The sequence below is a fragment of the Acromyrmex echinatior genome, chromosome 9, assembly GCF_024713525.1.
Source record: "Acromyrmex echinatior isolate Ae372 chromosome 9, ASM2471352v2, whole genome shotgun sequence".
Classification (NCBI taxonomy): Eukaryota; Metazoa; Arthropoda; class Insecta; order Hymenoptera; family Formicidae; genus Acromyrmex; species Acromyrmex echinatior.
Window position 1 is genome coordinate 4,188,076 of NC_141860.1, and position 20,817 is coordinate 4,208,892.

Sequence of the window (20,817 nt, forward strand, 5' to 3'; positions counted from 1 at the left end):
TAGACGCGAATCCTGTTCCTCTGCGATTCGCCGTTTTACTCGAACTTCGGATATAAATTAAAGGCTATATATTTTACGACTACCTACGACGGTGCGGCCGACCAGGAGGTAGGAATCCGTCTGCAGATCCCGTCCGATTCCGAAGTAGTAACCCAGTTCGTCCGGGAATACACACGTGAAACGCGATATATTTTATGAACGGCACGGAGAACGATTAAAATCACATTTTATGATCGCGACTGCGCGTCAACGGGTTGTTAAGCTGGAGATTATATCACTCCATATTGCTTGCGATTGACAAACGAGGGGGACTTTTATTAATTCCTTTAAGAACTGCTTCTCGATGAGTTACAACTCTTAATGCTTTAATTCGTATTAACAACAAAAGTACAGAACAATATGATAATCGTAGATCAAATAAGTTTCTTGAAACAAAAATCTCTGTAAAGAGTGACTAAAAGCCATAAAGTTTCGTTTCGTTTATCAAATCATCAGTAACGTATATTCACAAAAAATAAACTCTGGATTGTTAGTTATATCTTATTACCTCAAAATAATAATTAATATTCAAAATAGCCACCTTCAGCTTTGATTTAAGCTTTAAGGTGTTTCGAGAATGCATGAATAATGGCCGCACAAATTTCCACGGATAAATTCTCTCAGGCAGCCAATACAGCGGTCTTCATCAATTTAAGGAAATCTTTTGATGCAGAATCATTTTGATATTTACTATAATATAAGATATAATTATAATACTCCAAAGGTATGTATAATACTGGTTTTAATTACGTTACTATCCAGGTAGCGAGCTGGTTTATCTGTCATTACTGAACGACTTTAATGTTATTTTGATATCAAAATGGCGACAAATAAGCTTGCTACCCAGGTAATGATTTGATAAACACAAAACACAAAGACTTTGAAGAGATTAATAAAAGTATCCTCCAATGCGCCAGTAAAAGATCACCGAGATCAGCTCGATAGCTACGTCCTTCAAATGCTTGGCTCATCTGTCAAAGACGGGTTAAGCTGATGAGAATTAGAAGAGTCGTGATAGACGTAATACTTTCTCGCGTGCATCGTTTGAGAAGAGACAGAGGAGCAAAAGACTTCAAGCTGAAGGATGTCGCGTGCCGACATGTCTTCGCTCGGTCCTTCTATCTTTCTCTCTCTCTCTCCCTTTAACTTAGTACGTGTAGCCTTCTTTTCTTTCATTCCCTGACTCTTCTTCACGCACACTTTTAATTTCTTTTTCTCTCTATTTCCGTTCTTCTCATTCCCCGCCGGGTTATGCAATTCGCGGACGAGCGAGATATTTGTGTCGTGGAATGCCGCTAATTGGCCAAAAATAAATATCCATGTCGAAGAATGTTACCCCTTTTCTCTCTCTTTCTCCCTTCTTCCTCGCTCCGAATCGCTCTGTTATTGTCGCTCTTTTGCTGATCGATATACAGTGAGACATTATCATCTAACGCATCTAACAATATTCGTATAAAGTGTCAAATAAAATAACTCTAATGAATATTTAAATTACAATGATTTCTTTGGATAATTGTTTAGCTTTAAAAACGTCTAATCTTTAATAACAAATATATTTATGTATAATATAATAAAATGCAATATATGATACATTGTTAAATATCAAAGAGACAGTGGTCACTAAATCTTTGATATTTTTAATTTCAATGTCTGTCAAAATGTAAATCAATTTATTTCTGTTTCAACGTAAATAACGTGCACTTATTGTTAGTAAATAATAAATTAAATTTAAGTATCAATAATCAAATTTAATACATTTTTTTGAGTTAAGTTTAAATTAAAATAAGGACGTAGTGAGCAATCGAGAGAAATAATTAAAAATAACTCAAATTAAATATAATTTGACGATACAAATTTAACAGTGTAAACAATAAAATATTTATATATTATTCATATTATATAAATAGTCTAATGTTTACGACATTTCCAAAGATGGAAAAGACTTATCCGTATAGAAAGATTGATTATCCGAATAAGAGAAGTGCCGTTGCGACTGCTTAACTACTTAATAAATAACTCGTACTACTGTTGAGAAAATTATGTGCGTTGCAAGGATCATTTAGAATCTGCAAAGTGCATTGGTGGATTAAGCGCGACTTCGCCGTTAATTCCGTTGAAATTATATCTCCTCGTCCTTCCTGCCTTGCCTCGCCTGTTCTTTAAGCAGCCGCGGGTTACCTCATGTAAAACGCCTCAGAAGATCTATGACACGACGCACAAGGTAGGACGTCTGCGAGCAATGTGGAGAGTTCTATTTGTAACGCATAGAAGTGGCTACAACCTGTCCGAAACAAGATGAATCTCAGGGCGACGCCCACGCGATCTCCGAATTGTCGTTCGTAAATTTTCATCCGCGAAATGTCGTTTCGTTTTGACCATGCGCGTCCCTTGCTCGCTTTTCCACGCTGGGAAAGCAACCTTCTCCATCGCAACAAGAATTACGAGATCGCTGCCCTCCGAGCAAGGTGAATAGTCGCGTTTCGAAGCTTTCGATCGCCAGTAAATTGTGTGCCGACAGTCTCGCTCTGCGATCTTTGCAGACCTTAAAGAAAAGATCGAGGTGCAATGAAAAGCTTCTCCTTTCGACGCTCTTCAGTCGAAATCAAGTTGAAATTTTTATTGGGTCATAAAGCATACATGCGAATCGTATAAATTTTATCACTCCAAATTTCGAATCGCTTAAAAAAGAAAAAATTATTGGTTGAAAAAAATTATTTTACATCTTAAAATATGTAATTCACAAATAACTGAAAATTTAATTTGTTATTTATTTCAATCTTTAAAAAATTCAGATGTAAATATTAAGTTGTACATGGATTAACCATATTGCGCATTTTTTAAAATTCTCAAAAAAAAAAAAGTAATTCCTTTTTTACTATTTTCGACTAAAATTTCAATAACATCTTGCTTCTAAAAGTGTATTCAGAAAGTTATCATCCTTTTACGTAATAAATGATAAAACTAAAATGAGAGACACAATAGCAAGGGTGCAGAGTGCTTTCTAAATACACCGTATAGATGAAAATAGTCTCCTTTTTAAAACTTAAGTATAATTACGATAAGCAAAAAGCACTAATGGTTGTCTTTAAAGATTATGCTTAAGCGACCACAAAATTATTCTCTCTAAAAGAGACATAGAAAAAGTGATGTTGCAATAAGTTGATAAAAAATAGTTTCTTCAACATTCAAGTATAAACAACATAATATCAGGCTAATGCCCGTATCACACTACGCATTGGAGACTGAGAATTGTGAATTGAGGATTAGAATTCAGACAATTACAATGAAACGGATTAAAATTAAAACTACCTGATTGGTAGAATTCTAATTAATCGCAGTCCTCAATCTCCAATAGTGTGACACAAGCATAACTTTAGCATTAAACGTACACTACACGTCTGAGCTTTATCTCTTTATGTAATCCATTCCAACTTAACCTTATCCCTCTCAATCCTGCAACAGTTCGTTTTAAATCAAGACAAATACTCGGCTTCTGATCCGCGAAATAAGGCGGATAGCTGGAAATTCGGCAGATTATGGGCGAAGAAGAGAAACAGTCTCAATCGGCAAGAAAACGAAAAGAATGCAAGTCCGTTTGATATCTGCTTCCGAAGGAATCCACGCGTCTCACAATGAAAAGAAAAGAAACAAGAAGGAAGAAGAATAAAGGCAAAGCCCGATAAGAATAGGCTAAGGCGATAGAACGTGCAGAGGATTCCGATGTCGCCTCTTTTACTCGTATTCATAGTCAGGCCTTATATTTAAGGCTTCCTTAAATTTATCTTTAGATACTCTACGAATTATTTCATTGGCTACTGAGCATCTAAGATAAATTTAAAGATAAATTTAAGGAAGCATTAAGTATAAGGTCTGACTGAATACGGGTATTTGTGTCTCGGCAATCAGGGAAAAGAGACGCGCAAGGCTAGTCAAATCGGACGTTACGTCAGATTCACCTAAATTCTCAGAAAAATCGTTGGCGTATATCCTTCCGTATGTCGCTTTTGCAAGATATGCAAGTTAATGGCCGTTGCATGTTAATGGCCTCTTCGTTCGTCTTACTATTTCTTTTTTGATTTTTCAAGTGGAACGGAAGAAGAGAAATAGAGTCGAAATCCATCCGCTCATTCATCTTCTTTGCGTCTCGAACCTTTAAAGAGGTCTTACTTTTCACATTGTTAATATTATTGTTAAGAATTATAAAAGTTATATTGATAATTATACGCATTGTACTATTATTATTCAAATATATACGTATTATATACAGAAAATAAAATCTATATATATTTTAGAATATATATTACATAATTGGTGATAAGTATTACCTTTTTTATAATTATATGTTCTTCTGTCAAAAAGATCTATCTTAAACATTGAAAATGTACTTTTTATACGATATTATTAGATTATTATATCATATATGCAATAATTATATTTTTTACTTTATTTCCCTTTTTTTATTCTTATGTATTTTACTGATACCATAAAAATACATATACAAATAAACTGCTAGATATTTGTGGTATTAGATCTTTACACTAAAAAAAAAAAACTATCTTAATTTCAAAGAAATATTTCTTTGCTCATTCAAAAAAATTATTTCTTTGGATCAAAGAAATTTTCATTGATCCAAAGAAATAATTTTTTTTAATACAATCAAAAAAATATTTTTAGGAAATTAAGATTTTTTTTTTCAGTGTAAGTGCGAATTTTTTCTCGGAGAAATTTAATATTGCTTCTAAAATACAAAAGCTCTAACTGAAATGCCTTGATGACGACGCTCTGCTCCTTCGCCGTGAATAATAACGTGTATACAACAGTTTGCTGTGAATCTCCAAATTGTGAGCGTCGTGCATTTCGCTAGATTCGCACGAAGCACGCACTTGTTACCGGCACGAGAAACTACGAACACAAGCTGCGGCGGAGAGTTTCGGCATTACATCGCTATTCTCTGCCATTCATCTTGAATAAGTATATGGAGGAGCGAGTTGTGCTCACGTTCCTGCCATAATTGGCGGCGGTGAGGTTGCAGGTCTCTGTTTATTTTGCAAATATCACGCGTATATACACTGTGCGCTCATATGCGTCGCAAATTTTGTGACAAACTCTAGAATACGTATGGAAAATGTCAAAGGAAATAGATTGCTTCCTTCATTTATTTTTATTTTTGCATAAGAAATATTGAGAGTTGACGTTTGCTTGTAATTTGTTGCATGCAAACAAATCAGTTCTCTTCTAATCAAAGAAATACTCTACATATGTGCAGAATATTTTAAGTTTTTTTCCACTATTTATGCTCCATTTACATTCCAGATCTCTCTTAAAACTAATATCTTTAATTATATCAAAAATTTAATTCCATTTATTTATTTGATTTGTATATTTGATTTGTATATTTGATTTATATTTAATTTGAAATTAATTTTCTATATTAATGTTATATAATGTTTCATAAAATGTTTTATAATGTTAAAATAGAAAAATCCTCTGTTTTTCATAATTTTTTTTTACGGATTAAAAGAGGTAAACTTTACTTCTCCATTCATACGTACGTTTCTAACAAACTTGGACATACAGAAAAAGAACATTATCGTGCAAGTTTAAATTTACAGATTAAAAGAGATACAACTTTACTTCTCCATTCGCACACCCCGAACAAACTTGCACACAGCGTATGGAAAAAGATCGTTATCGTGAAAGTTTAGGTGGCAAGTATAAAAGACGTGTCGTGCGAAACGGTCCATTCCATTTTGTCGTCTGAAGTTGCATGCTGCTCACGAATGAAGAGCTCGTATACTTGGAACGAACATTGTTTCGCGAGCTTCCAACTTAATCGGGCTATAAACTTTCGTCGGTTTCAACTCGGTCAGTTTTATTGTTACATAATGTGACCATCTTGGTGATAGACGCGTATATTAACCGTCACGTTCTAATTAAGTGTTCTAATTAAGTGTAACACAACCTTAGAAAAACAATAGTTTGAATTAATCATTTCCCTCTTTAATGTCCTTTCGTTCTTCAAATAGGTGTATTTTAAAATATGACATTGAGATGAAAGGATAGAAATTTTGATGTATAAAATTTTATGAAAAATGTGTCGAAAATTTAAATAATCTTTTTCTCAATTTCAGTATTAAATATTGCGACAATTAAATTTCAAGCTAGTGTTTAGTAATACTTAAGAAATGAAATTTGCTTCTTTACTTCAGACAAGAGAGAGAGAGTTGTCTGAAACATATCTTTTAACTACATATTCTGAACAACGAGAATGAAAATAAACGAGGACAGGTAATTCGAAATTCCTACGCATAATTTGCATAAAATATGCTGTGGGAGTTAATAAAGTCACGGTGAAATGCATACAAAACTCACGCACGTCTCGTTCTCATTTGACGACAAACATTAAAAGCGAGCGAAATTGGAATGCCAAATATTAGATAACAAAAATTTAAATATTAACAGCAATAGCTAAAATTAATTTAAAATTATAATTGTGCAATTGAAATTAATTAATTTGATTACGAACAAATGTTGACCATCAAAAGGAACAGTTGCTAATTGATTATGCTTATAACATATTGCCAATTCTTATAAAACAATAAAAATCATAAGCTTGTGTAAAATCATTTAAGATTTTATAAATTCGCAGGGAACATCGAGGATCAGATTTCATCTCATCAACAACAGAGATACAGTTTTCGTCGTACCATTGCAGATGTCGAGAAAAGGAGAGAATGTCGGAAACGTGAATCGAAAGGGAGCTTGGCAACGAGCGCAATTGTCGAGTGCGTTTATATAATGGTAATGCTCGCGAGAAACGCCTTGTTAATAGCGCTCGTCTGAAATGGTGCGAATAAAGTGAGAATAGCGATCGAATCGACGGAGAGCTCGTTATTTTGCATGTAGGTACACCCGCGCAGCTGTGTCATTCTTATTACAACTGTATTTATGAAGTCTAGTCTAGAAATGTCTCCAGTTGGCGATAAAATCCTATAAAATATCCTAAATAACTCATATTAATGACATTTTTAAACCTAAATATTTTAACTTCAATTGTTTGTATTATCTGTTAATTATTATATTAAATTTGTATTGATTTAGCTCGTAGCCCTTCGCACTACTTTATTTAATTTGATATACTTTGAGCCATAATGACATTATATATATTTTAACTTGTTCTGTAGCAGTAAAATGTAATTTAAGAATTATATCTTGATAATGAGAAATTGCGCCGCTAAAGCAAAATAAACAACATATTTCACTCAAATTTTAATTTAAAAATATATACGTAAAAAAAAATCATACACTCGATATATATTTAGACATTTATAACGATTTAATCTGATAAGTATCGGTCTATTGAGATGGTGTGCCGATATATTTTAAAGCGCGTGTGCGATAAGGAAGTCGCACGCGACGCAAAGATTTCATCGCCTCTGACGCCTCTTGGAGAACCGAAATTATCGAGATCTCTTCGTGAACCGATAAAATACCTAATACAGATAATCCCTGTGTGGAGTCGGTATTATAAAGAATGGCGGCGGGACGAGCTTCAATGTACCCGCACCCCCGCGGTCTGATTTATTTCTGGATTTATCCCTTGGCCGGTTCCTCTCCCTTCGTGCCTTCGGGGCGCGACGTTCCGTTTTTATTTTATTGCGTCGCTTTGCAGAACACATAAGCTTGCTCTACGAACGACTCTCTGACGCCGTAAAGATGGAGGGCTTCGTTCTGAACAAAGGCATCCACCTTTCTTTGCTTCTCGCTTTTTAAAGATCTACACCCTCTCGGTTTTCCCTCTGTCTCTTTGACAAAAAGTCTTGATCCAAAAATTCTCGCATATTTGTGCGGAAGATCAAGAATATAACCAAGAGATGTATTTACAATGTGATGTATTGAATTTAACAGGAAATTAACAGGAAATAACGGTGAAGTATCGATTTTAATACGATAAAATATAATATCAGTTCTGTTACGTTTGATAAAAAAAAATAGGTTTCACTGTAAAGTTTATTGTGGGTATTTAAACAAATAACAAATTTAAGTAGATTTTCTTTTTACGTAATATTCCATTTTGGAATCAACTTTAATATATAACATAACAATTTTCTTTGAAATGAACTTATTACTATTGCTATAAATAGAGTGGGTATAAAGAGAGCGTTGCCAATTAACCGGAAGTCACCATTTTGTGTCCTATATCTGGAGTATCTACATGATTCTCGTCTTAATTTCTTCTTTCTTTAACGTTGTCTTTTTTCTAACTAACAGTAAGGACACTTAATGGCGAAGCCAATCAGCATTAGGCACATGCATTGGCGCCACTCTCTTTATACCCTCTCTAGCTATAAAAACTTAATTTAATAATCTAATTTCTATAGTTTGTTATCACAAATATACGGTTCTATAATATATTATATTGATTAATTTGATAATAATATCATTTATTCAGATAATAATTTCCATGATCTTCAAACTATTATGAAAACTCTCATTTAAATCAAACAAATAAAAACAATCTGTTTTTAATGTTTTCCTCAGTTAATAATTTACGCAGTTGATGAGTCACAGCTATATCTTGAAGCTAGAAGCAATAATAAAAAGAAAATTTGAACGCTATAAACAGTACGTTAATATTTTAACAATACTTACTTAATATCGTATCAGTTAATCTTTTTAACCGACTTCATGACCATCAATTATCTAAGATTTTCAGAATGCAGATGATATAAAAAGATTAAAAGATAGATTAATATATATATCTTTCAGTAGAGACAATTCCGCTTTTTGGTTTCCGATAGGGAAACGTTGGGTGAGATAATATGGCCCGGAAAATGTAAATACCACCGACGCAAACGCCCCTAGGAGGAGCACCCCCTAGGTAGGCCGGGAGAATAGCTTGTTTGTTAGATCGAATAAACTCCCTTTTGCCCGCGGGCTCCCCGCAGACTGTCGCCCTTGTTGCTTATTTGTATCCGCCATTGGAGGATCACCCCCTATGCCGCCGATTTAGCCGTCAAAGTGTGTTGCCTAGCATCGCCAGGGAATGGTACACTAATAAATACATCGATTTATTGACCGAACAAAATTAAAGCCAATAAATTTTAATAAAGGATAATGATATGATTCGTACATATATGTATTATATGTACATCAATAGACTCCTTATTTTAAAAATATTCATACTTGCAGGGGTATATACACGAAATATATATAGCACAGGAATTTTGGAGATGGACCAAACGTGAGAATTTGCACCATTATATCTTTTATATTTATACAATGTTATAGCAATTAGAAATGTCATAAATTCATCGTTTAGTATAAGTTTAATCTAACAATCGAATATTTATTTACAGTATATGTTTTAAATATTTAATTTACTATTTTTTTTAATACTTTATATTCTGCAAAAATAAAAATATCTTCGATATAATTTCTCGTATTCACCCTGCAGACAGTTAAGACGATCGGAAGAAACAGCGTCACGTATCGTCCGTATCGTAAAGCATAATCGCTTTTCATGATGCAGTTGGACAATAAAATCACAGCGGAAGACGAAGTGACGATACACCGGTTGCACCGTCGATTAAATTTAACGACCGACAGGCTCTCACCCGAACAGCGCGAGTCGTTTCGAGAGCTCAGGAATATATCGGTGGACCGCAGGATTTCCGGACGAGTTCGCACAACGCACATCGAAAACCGCGCGCCCTGTTATCACGCGCAAATATTAATCTCCCGCCCTAACGATCGGCATTAATTATTACGAGGGCAACAGCACGTTTCGCGGAAGTCGCTCGACGATGTGGCGGAGTCCGTCATTAACACGTAGGCGGTAATTAATTAAGGCTAATAATGGTGAGGCTAATAATGGTCGCAAGCCATATTGCTCGACGTCGTTTCGGTACAGTTGCCGTGAGAAATAACCATGCGTTGGACATTTTCTATCGCGATGAAGTACTCGAAGAGATCCGAAAAAAATTGAAATAATCATTTCAGTTGGTCTTGCAATTTTTTTAATTAAGTTCAAATAATAGACACTCAACATTCATTCATTCATTTGATTCCTGACATATTTAATTCTATTGTAACTTCTTAGAGTATACAAATAAAACAATATTAAGATTAGATGGATATCACAATAATTTCTATTCCCTTCCTTGGAATTAAATAAGATTGACTTAGTGTCTTGAGATAAGTGTAACACGTATAATTTTAATTTATATATTTTTAGAACAAATCTTTACCTGTGTTAACAAAACCAATGTTCAAGATCTACATTTTATTCTAGATTTAAGAACTTTTCCATTTAAGAGTAAAATATTTCTCTGTTAATCATAAATATGATCGTCCTTATATCGATTCTATTTTATAACAGATCGAAGAGTAATAACAATGAATCCGAAAATCTTTTCTACAAGTGCGAGATGTATTGCAAGCTTCAAAATCTCGGGGTTTGAACCCTCAAAGAGAAACAGCTTGACTCCCCCATCTTTCGAATAATTAAGTATAAGCGCGAAAGCACGTTGTTTTAAGAGTGGCTGATGTCGAGGAGTGCACGCACTCCGATCGTTATTTCAAGGATCAGTCGAGAGAGGGGACGCCAGACGCTGTAGTCAGTAAGATATTCATTTTTACGACCCCGTCTTATGAAAACGACGCGAGAAATAAGAGATAATAACAAATGATGTCTCCTCGCGGCTGTTTTGCATCGCCATAGGGTGCGACGAACTTGAGCTGCGGAACGTAAGGGAAAGAGGAAGCTGTGCTGGCATTATTCGGGCACGCCTCGTACCGACGGATCTCCACGTTCTTCTTTTATGCCGCGGCGATAAATCAATGTTCTTTGGTACGGTTACCGAGTTGCGCGCTGACCGGGACGATGGCGAGACGAGACCGGTGGACAGCTATAGCTCAGGATAGCGATATAGCTGGAAATGGGCGCAGGTCACAGAGTCTGGTCAACCTGGTTCTTGGAAGCGATCGGAACAATCTGCTTTATTCTAGAGCAAAGAGCGTGGAAGAATGAAATGCAGAGAAAAATAATAAAATAATACGATACGGTAAGTAATAAGGTAATAATGATATCGTAATGAATAATAAGGCACTAGGATTAATTAAAAGAGATAAATATTAAAATATAGGAAAACGTTACATCATGAAACGGCATTTATAACCGATTGTAATCGTCGATCGATAAATAATCATAATAATAATAATAATAATAATCTGCAATAATTATTTATAGACATTTATATTATTGCTCAAAACAAGCGAGAGATTATCGCCTCTTGTTTTTGTAGAATAAATCGTTAAAATATCAAAAAGCTAAAATACATCATACAACATACTGTTTATCGAAGATTAAATTTGCATACAAATTTTTCGAACGTCAAACGTCACATTTGTTAAATCTTCTACATGTTTCAAAAACGCGATAAAATGTTTGAATACACTTGAAATTATCTTTTGATTACATATACACATTATCATTATTTATATCATTGACGACATTACGATTGACATCGTCATAAAGTGAAATGGCTAACACAATTTGTCCCTGGTCGACATTTTATTATTTTTTTGTAGATTTAAGAGTGCCAATGTCAGGCATAAAATAAGAGAACGTAATACATCAGAAGCGTCTCGTTTAATGGAAATGTCTCGAAATCGTACCACGCGTTTCTACTCGCTCTTCTCCGTTTCGCAACGGCGAGCCAAGAATCTACGGAGCCGTCACGAATCATCGGACGCGATTCGATGCGTAGAAACGAGCTGCAGCAGCGTCGCGATGATGCACATAATCGTTACGTGCTGATTATACGACGTCTAATAATACGACGCTTTTGACCAGCTCTCGTCAAATCGAGAACTTAAACTTATACGGGCAAAGGTAATATATAACATCTACTTGTTTTAAACATCGGATCTTAGCGCAGTGGTTCGCCATAATTAAAATTAAAACATAATAGAAAAAAAAACTCAACATTAAAAAGTCTAAATTAATTACTATACACGTTATTAAATCGTTGTAAACACTTCGCTTCAACTATCGTCAATTCATGTACATATTACGAAATCGAAAAATAGCCCTATTCAGTTTTTAATAAATTTCTTTTTCTCAAACAAGCCATACTTTTCTTAATTACGCATTAACGACCATGTATGCGTGAGGCTCGCTCAAATGGAGATCCAATGATCCATACTTGCATCGGGTATCCTCGCGATGCGATATCGGTGACAGGGTGCGACAATAATCGTGGTGCAGGATTGCATCGTGACGCATTTGTGCATGCAATGCATTAAACCGGAAGGGAATCTAGGAGAGAGAAAAGAGAGGAAGGAGGGAGAGGGAGAGAGAGAGAGAAGGGGAGGAACCGCGACCCGTTGCATAAATATCACCCGCCTCATCTACCAGTCGTATCCGTCTCCCTTCCTGGACGAGGACAAGCGCATTGATTTATCGCGACTGCGTAAAATACGCGCGGAACAGACCGCCATCGTCACCGCTCTTCGTGCATAACACACGAAAAGCTGAGTGTACCGAGTGTAGAATGCTTTTTTACGATCATATTGGAACCGTATGCGGGTGCGATCGGCAATCTACAAGGAGATCAAAGTGATAAAATACAGGATGGATTCATTTATTATCCACAATGGACAACATCGAATAGCAGGACACGAAAAATGTTATACTTTTGAAATTCCTGATGTTTTTTTGTAAAATGTTAAAAAAAATCATCCAGTATTTATATGGCAGATAGTACACAATTTAGTGAACAAAAAGCCTTAGTGAATATAGATTGAAAACTGAACCGTAAAGATATAAATTTTAAGATATAAATAAATTTTATGTTGTATTTTATTACACACAACATGATATAAAATACTTTGTATATATATTATGTATAACATGACTATGAGTAAAAATTACTCTTTTTTTATTTTTAATATTATATATATATATATATATAAAACATTAAAAATAAAAAACAGTAATTTTTATTCATACTTATGGCATATATAGAGTGCAATTGAAATAACGCCCACTAATCATATAATGCTATTCCCAATAAAAAACTGAAAAGTCCTCTACCATTTTGCTGTTTTCGCAAATAGTTAACGAGATAATTCCCAAATATTGCCGAATAAATGGATAAAATCAATGTGTAAGACAATTTTAACATAAAAAAATTCGTAAATTAACGATAACGTTTATAAACATTGAATTCCACGCGTAAATTGAGTTACACGAAAAATTCGAAAGAGAAAATGTGATACACAAAATAAATTGGTTGGATTAATCTGAAATATATCCAACATTTTAATAAATCATCACAATTTTAAACGTTAAGTAAAACTTCATATATAAAAACTTCTATATACATCATTGAAATTTAATTTCCATAATAATAATTAAAAAGGAATCAAATTCACAAAATTGACAAAAAGACTACCATTAAATCTCAAGTAAGATATCTCGCAGAAAATGCAATCAAAGGATTACGACCGCATAATGGAGTTCGCGTACAACGAAGTAATATTTCATCGGCACCTGCCAATCGATTTCCAGTTGAACGTTAAGGAAGATTTTGAAATGAGTCTTCGTAGAGACTTTGCGTCTCATGAAAGTATTGAAATAAGATTCTTCATTAATTCAACGATTCATCGGTTCTACATTAAGCTGCCACCTTCGCGGAAATTGCAAGGGAGCAAAGGAGAATTTCTGATTATACTGGCATACAGTTGAGCTTTCAGTTATTCCATCAAGTCCACTTTCAAGCCTACGCGTTACACAGAGATCCAGTCGCAATCTTTTTAAGTGTGAAAGAATGTTTATTTAATACCATGACATAAAATCCATTATCCAGAAGACAGCACCATTAACGATGAAATGAATATCTTTTATTTCTTAATATTACATGACTTCGGATGTTTTAATTATTTGGGAGAAAATATAATTCGAGTATTTTACATGGATGGAGCTAAAATTGCAACAAAGAATAACGCAAAAAGCGTTAAGACATTAACTGTGGACATTATTATACTGGAAGAAGGTAAAAGCCACTGGGTTTCAGTGCTTTCACTGCGCAAAATTTCCTTGAACTAATTGGATGGAAGCAGTGTGGGATATATTCTGTACAACGCGAATGGCGTGGTCGGCGATGTTTCGCTGCTCTCTGACAGGTTAATAACTGCAGACTGCAATCGTATATATATACGCGGAGACGGAATTTCTCTAATCCAGCAGAATTTCTCGCACAACACTCGTTGACAGTCTCTGAGCTTTCTCTCGCTACGGAAATTTAATTTGTTATATCATAATTATTTAATCGTAAAGAATGAAATGCCAACGTAAGTACACATCCTCCGATTGTTTTAATCTCAAGAGACAGGATCTCACGAATTCATACGAGGAATTAGGTCTTCGCGTTTTCATGTCTCTCTTTATATGACTAAATATACATATTTCTATATTTTAAATAATAAACTTCCACAAAATGCTAACTATTTCATCACTTTAATTTAAAATAAAAAAAGATGACAAATATTTTAATCTTTAATTTGTTTCTAATTGAATGAAAAATTTATTACACGCCTCAAATATTTTTAATTTCCAGTTTTTTATAATGCCAACTGAAATTCCTTTGCAGTAAAATTCGCATTTGAAATTATTCAAGGTTTCATTTATATTTATTTCCCAATTCTATTTATTTCCCAATTCTATTTATTTTATACCTCAAAAATTCAACGCAAAATTCATTCAAACCGTACCGCTTTAAAAAACATATACATTTGATGATAATATGTAATCGCTATTTTTCCTCAGTCCGATTTATACGATATTGCTCTTTCGCAAAGGTAAATACCCTGTGTAAATCAAATAACCAGCAGACACGCGATGCGTCATGACACTTATCCGGTATCGATTTTTCGCCAGACGACTTTCAAAGAAAGTCACAAGTCCGACAAGCACGCTCACGATACACGCACGCTTTTCCGTCTCGCACGCGAGACACTTTCCGCTTCCACGAAAACATTCGCAACGTCAGCTGATCCGAGAGTTTTCGAAAAAATCGATCGTCGCCCACGTGACCCAATCCACTTAAGCCGACCTGCAACTGGGAGTAAACATTCCTGCACATTCTTACCACACGAGAATGTTCTTTCTTGCGTTACTTTAAATGGCTATAATAATAAATTAAAAAAGGAAGTTATTCTTATTCTCTTTTCCTATCTCTACTTTGAGAAGATAGAAAGAAATTAAAATTAGTGTCTTAAAAAAATTAAAAGTTAAGCAATAATAAATCAAGCTTATATGGTAAATGGGAAGAGTTAAGTTTCTCAACGAATCATGAAGATTTATGATATGGATTTATACTGTACAATAGATGTATTTAAAAAATAAAGCGATAAAAAGTCAAATTACTGCAAAATTTATCATCTCCAATAATTAGACTCATCGGAAGATGGAAATAATAGTATTATAAGATTAATTAAAAATATTTAAGCAAGTCAGAGTAGAGTAAGCTTCTTGAATTTAATTCTTTAAATATGTTTACAATTTATCTGCTTTTTTTGTGGAATTCCGTACAAAAGATCGAACTTTGGATGTGGTCAGTAGAGCATTAAGGTAAAATTTCATAGATACTCCGAAAAATCACTGTCCCAAAAAAGATAACGAATAGCTCATGAGAGCAAGGAGCTATATTTCATGGGATATCTCGAAAAGCGTAAATTATGCTTACAGCTCGTTAAACGCACGCGAATATTTAGTAGGCAATATACGTGCAAATAGAGTACGGACAGAGCACATCGTACAATTCGATGAAAGATATCACGGAATGGTCGATAAAAATAATAGAACGAAAGAAAGTGACGCGTGGGAAGATTTACAGACACGCTGCTTGGCTGTTTCTCCTCACCTGTTTCCTTATCGAGTTTTCAAAGCATAGAAATTTAAACGTTGGCGTTAACGTTAATCTTTCAAACGTAAAAAGAGCAATATATTCGAAGAATAAACTTCTGTCCCTTCCTTATCATTTTTATTTTATGCATATACGAGGTATTAAAGGTCTTAAGCGATCATTATTCTTTCCGCGATTGTCGAGAATTGTAATATCTCCCCCCCCCCTCTCTCTTTCTCTCTCTACATTATATATATATATATCTAAAGACCATTTCATAGTCTTATTATTATGATGTCATTAATCGTTCATATTTGCAATATTTTTTATATTATAACAAAATTACAATTGCAGAAATGATTTAATAACAAAAAATAATAAAGATGAGTAAAAGTAAATTTATAAACGAGTCGAAAAAAAATCGTAATAATTCACTGTACTAATAGTGACGCGTGTTCTCAATAGTACCATTATTATAGAAGCACTTTCGCAGAGGAAAAATTCTTCCTTCATCATGAGAAAATAGTCGACGTGATAAGACAGACCGAACGAGCTGTCGTAAGATAGAGTTGGTGAAATAACTTTAAGGAATCCACTAAGAGAGGGTAGTTTTCGAGCGGATTCCGTAGATACACCGTTCCCTTTAATTTTAAATGCAATTTTTTTCTGGTACAGATACGAGATAGAAATGTTGCAAGATGCGAAGTTATATTTGTTCGCTCTCTGGCTTGTGACCAGACTGCAACATCACCGCTGCAACCCTTCCATCATCCCCCTAGCTTGTAATCGAAACTTGATACCCGAGCTTTACTCGATTCAAACTACATTGCACAATAGTGAACTTATTTTAATTTATCGCGTTGTTCCCTGTAAACTTGATGTCTGACGATCATTTATTTTATTATTATGCCACAAGCTCTTTTTAATTAACTTATAAATCATTCTTATCTTTTTCTTCATCTCATCTTTTTTTTATTATAACTTATTACTTATTTAAATTTTAATAATCTGTTTAATCCATATAAATTTATATTTTTTTTTTCACTCAGTAAAATTTATTCATTTTTTAAACATTCTTCAGATTTTGCATAATTCGTTTACCGACTTGGTAATTTAAGATGACATCATAACTCAATAACACCGAAAACGGAAAAAATCTCACAAAAGTTGGTTCTTCTTCGCCATTTAGATTTGCATATCGGAACCATTCGTGACTGCGCGCAAATCCACGATTAGAACGGTGGTGGAAGAATTACTCGAAAAGAGATATCGAACGACCGATAAGCTCACAAGATTCATGATAATGGATTGCCGAGGGGAAACCTTGTCAGTGGAAAAAGCCGCGCCGCGGTCAGCCACGTTACGCGAGTTGGATTTAATTCCATATCAATACAATAATATATTTCACGTTTCGATAATAACTATTAAATCGATTGCGGTAAAACTCGTAACTTCATTTTATATAATTTTTCTATTATATGTATAATTTTTTATATCTATTTTTAAATAGAAGCTTTCAACATTTTTTCCAGTTAAATTAGATAGTTATAGACAAAAAATTAGCAGATATTATTGAAATAATTAATACGCTATTTAAATAATAGCTTTAAATATCTTATATAAGTAATGTCCTTTAATTACTATTAATAGCTCGAAATAGTAAATTATTCTCCATTAATAATAATTAATACAATTATGAGCACAATTAATAATTAAATACATAATTGGTCAAAGATCATTTCACCGATTATCCAATTAAACGAAATTTTACTAATACCAATAGAAGGCTAATTAATCGAAATTGAATAAGAGAATTGTAATTTTTGTACTATATGGACTGTACTTCCTGCAGAGACTCGCATTAGACCGTCGCAACTACGGGCCAACATATGCGACGGATGCGATGGAATTTCGCGTCCCTTGCCAGCCACACACTCTGGAGTAGCCAAACTTCTGCTGATGTGTAACTAAAAGTCATCCCGATTATACGGCTTCCTCTCTAATTCGCCACCTGGCTAACTCTTGACGGCCGCCGGCAATCGTCGCGCGCGATTCGTATTCAAGTTCCAGCGTTTACCGCTAAATTTAGTCCAATCTGATTTTCATTATGAATTACGTATTTTATTATGAATATTAAATTTTACTAGCAATTATAGATCAAATTATTATTAATTTTACTAACAATTACAGATTACATTTACTTTAATTTCAGGATTATCCATCTATCAATAAACATATATTATAATAGAAATATATATTAAAAATTATTTCTTATAAATATTATTTCCGCAATTTATAATACGATATTTAAATTATACATATACAATACGAATTTATATATTATTCATATATTACAAATTAATATTATTTATGCTTAAATTATTTATATAAATCACGCAATTTTTGACTATTGTGTATATTATTGTGTTTATAATTATATAATTAAATTTGTAATTATATAATAAACTGTCATAAAAAATTAGTAAAGAGAGACCTTTACACTTGATAGTTATAAATTATGATAATATTGCAACACGCTTCAATTATGATTCTATGTACAACTAAAAATACAAAAAAAAAAGATAAAAAACAGATTGACCGTAGCACTTAAAAATGCAATTAAGTCAAAGCGATGTAACGTAAAAGAGGTATTGCTTTCGAAAGAACACGATTATGTTCCCATTGAGATTTAGTGCGCGTAACGAACGAAGCACGATATGTTGCACGGAAAATTAACTATCCACGGGCTGCCATCGGCCGTTCGGTGTTACGGATTGGTTTGCATCACAGTTCCAGCAAACGGAAAAAAGAAAAATGTCATGCGGTCGCGTAACGAGTGTCTAGCTCGACGTGGAACAAAATCGATCTTGGTCAGCTTAGGTAATCCTGACGCGTTCCGTCAGGAATGCGTGTGAAATACCTCGCACCCTGGACGATCGAGTGACCTTAACGAACTGCTGCAAGTTAATGGCGCTTAATAATATAGATTGCGTCGAGGAATGTCGAGCATTCCCTAGCAAGTTTATGATCAGCGGTGTAAAACGCATCCTTGGCGCCCGTGCTTAGAAACATTCATTTTCTAGAAGATTAACAAAAATTCACACAAGTCGAAAATTAATAAAGTCTTTAGATTATAACAAACAGTTAATAAATACACGATTTTTCCCTCCTTCATAGAGAAATAATTTAAACGAATTTCATTTCGTTTCACTTCATTTTTTATGATAACTTATATATTTCATAATTGTAGATTATAAAGTAAAATAATATTTACATCGTATAAAAGTGTAGATATAAAATAACATATTTACGCATAATACTTTTTCCGATTTTTATTATCCATACGTCTCTCATTTTTGTATCTACTATTCTACAAGAAATCAGATCAAGCTTAAATTTCTAAAAAAAAAAAAGATAATTTACAGATGTGTAAATGTACATTATGCTTATGCTATGAAGATAACGTTCAAAAGCTCACAACAAAAAAAAACGAAGAACCACTGTGTTTCAATATATCATTGTTAGTGTTTGATGGCTAGATTCGTGGAAAGGACTAGGACTGAAACGACGGGTTACAATCGTTCCCAAGAGAATCGTGACGAGATGACAGGATCTCTCCTGTGATCTCGAGGTCCGTCACAGTGTACAGCCACTTACACAGTATACTGAAATTGAAGTATCGTCCTTAATGTTTGCGTTGACAGGATTTGCTAAATGTTATATTTCAAATATCTAACATTTAATTGGAGTACTTGGACTCGCAGTATAACGATACTAAGACGTCTTTTTATCTAAATTGCAGTTTAGCACTAATTTATCGAAAATGCGATTTAATATTCAAATTTATAAGTCACTTTCTAATTTTTAGGTATAAGTACACTATTAGAAATGTAACTACAAACTTCCTTTACATGTAAAGCTCGTAGTTATGAACGAAATTAAAAGTATTGAATGATTTAACTGAAAATTAAGTTACAGTAGTTACTTAAATGAAATGAACATGTATGTACATTAAATTTCATAAATTTTCATGAAAAATACGTTAAATTTTATACATGTACACAAATATATAATTTTTTTTAGTTAAGAATACATTAAATTTAATGTCATAAAATTAAATTCAAATTGTGAAATTTAAAAATTAATAAAATTTCAGAACATTTCTAACAATGTATACATTTTACGTATAGCATAGTAGTATTTAAATGTAGCAAGTATTGTATTTTAAATATAGTAAGTATACATTTTTCAATAATTCTAAAATCTTAAATTCTAATTTTCCTTTAAACTTTCTACATCGTGAAATAATAATTCAATTTATTCAACCGTTGATTTTTTTAATCGTTATTTTTATACCTTCTTATTTTTTTTTATCAAAGAATCAATGCCACGTAAAATATATTAAGTAAAAAAAAACATTAGAAAACATTTTTTAATTAGATAATATTAAGATTTTTTATATCCGAACATTTTATGCATAGCGAACATATTCCGAACATATTCTACATAGAATAGTAACGGTCCCTACATTATATGGGAATGACGACCGAGATGCAAATACTGCAGACTCTCAGCCGGCAAAGTTTTATGGCTGGACCACCGTCAAAGTAACTAGGGCTCTCATTAGCTGTGCCCAGTCTAAACCAATGAGCACCTCAAACTTCCATTTAATATTAAGTTACGAGTTGCGTCCTAAAACCGGCCGTCGCACTAAATGGTCGGGATAAAATAGGAAACTATTTTACTTCAGAACAACAATTACGAAAGGACGATAGAGACTATTTAAGTGCAAAAAAAGATACATTAATACTCGGATTAATAGTAGTCGAATAGCAATAATTAATTATTGAGAAAACAATCACCCGTA

The 20,817-nt window shown here is 33.5% G+C and overlaps 1 protein-coding gene and 1 long non-coding RNA gene across 5 annotated transcripts in view; one reads left to right on the forward strand and one right to left on the reverse strand.

Moving 5' to 3' along the window:
- Window positions 1–20,817, reverse strand: part of bsk (mitogen-activated protein kinase dJNK) — a 167,388-nt gene that overhangs the window by 39,356 nt on the left and 107,215 nt on the right. The gene's annotated exons all lie outside the window — the stretch shown is intronic.
- LOC147908520 (uncharacterized) lies at window positions 1,301–12,023 on the forward strand. Its single transcript, XR_015546129.1, has 2 exons — window positions 1,301–8,188; window positions 8,385–12,023. It is a non-coding gene; the product is annotated as an uncharacterized LOC147908520 (long non-coding RNA).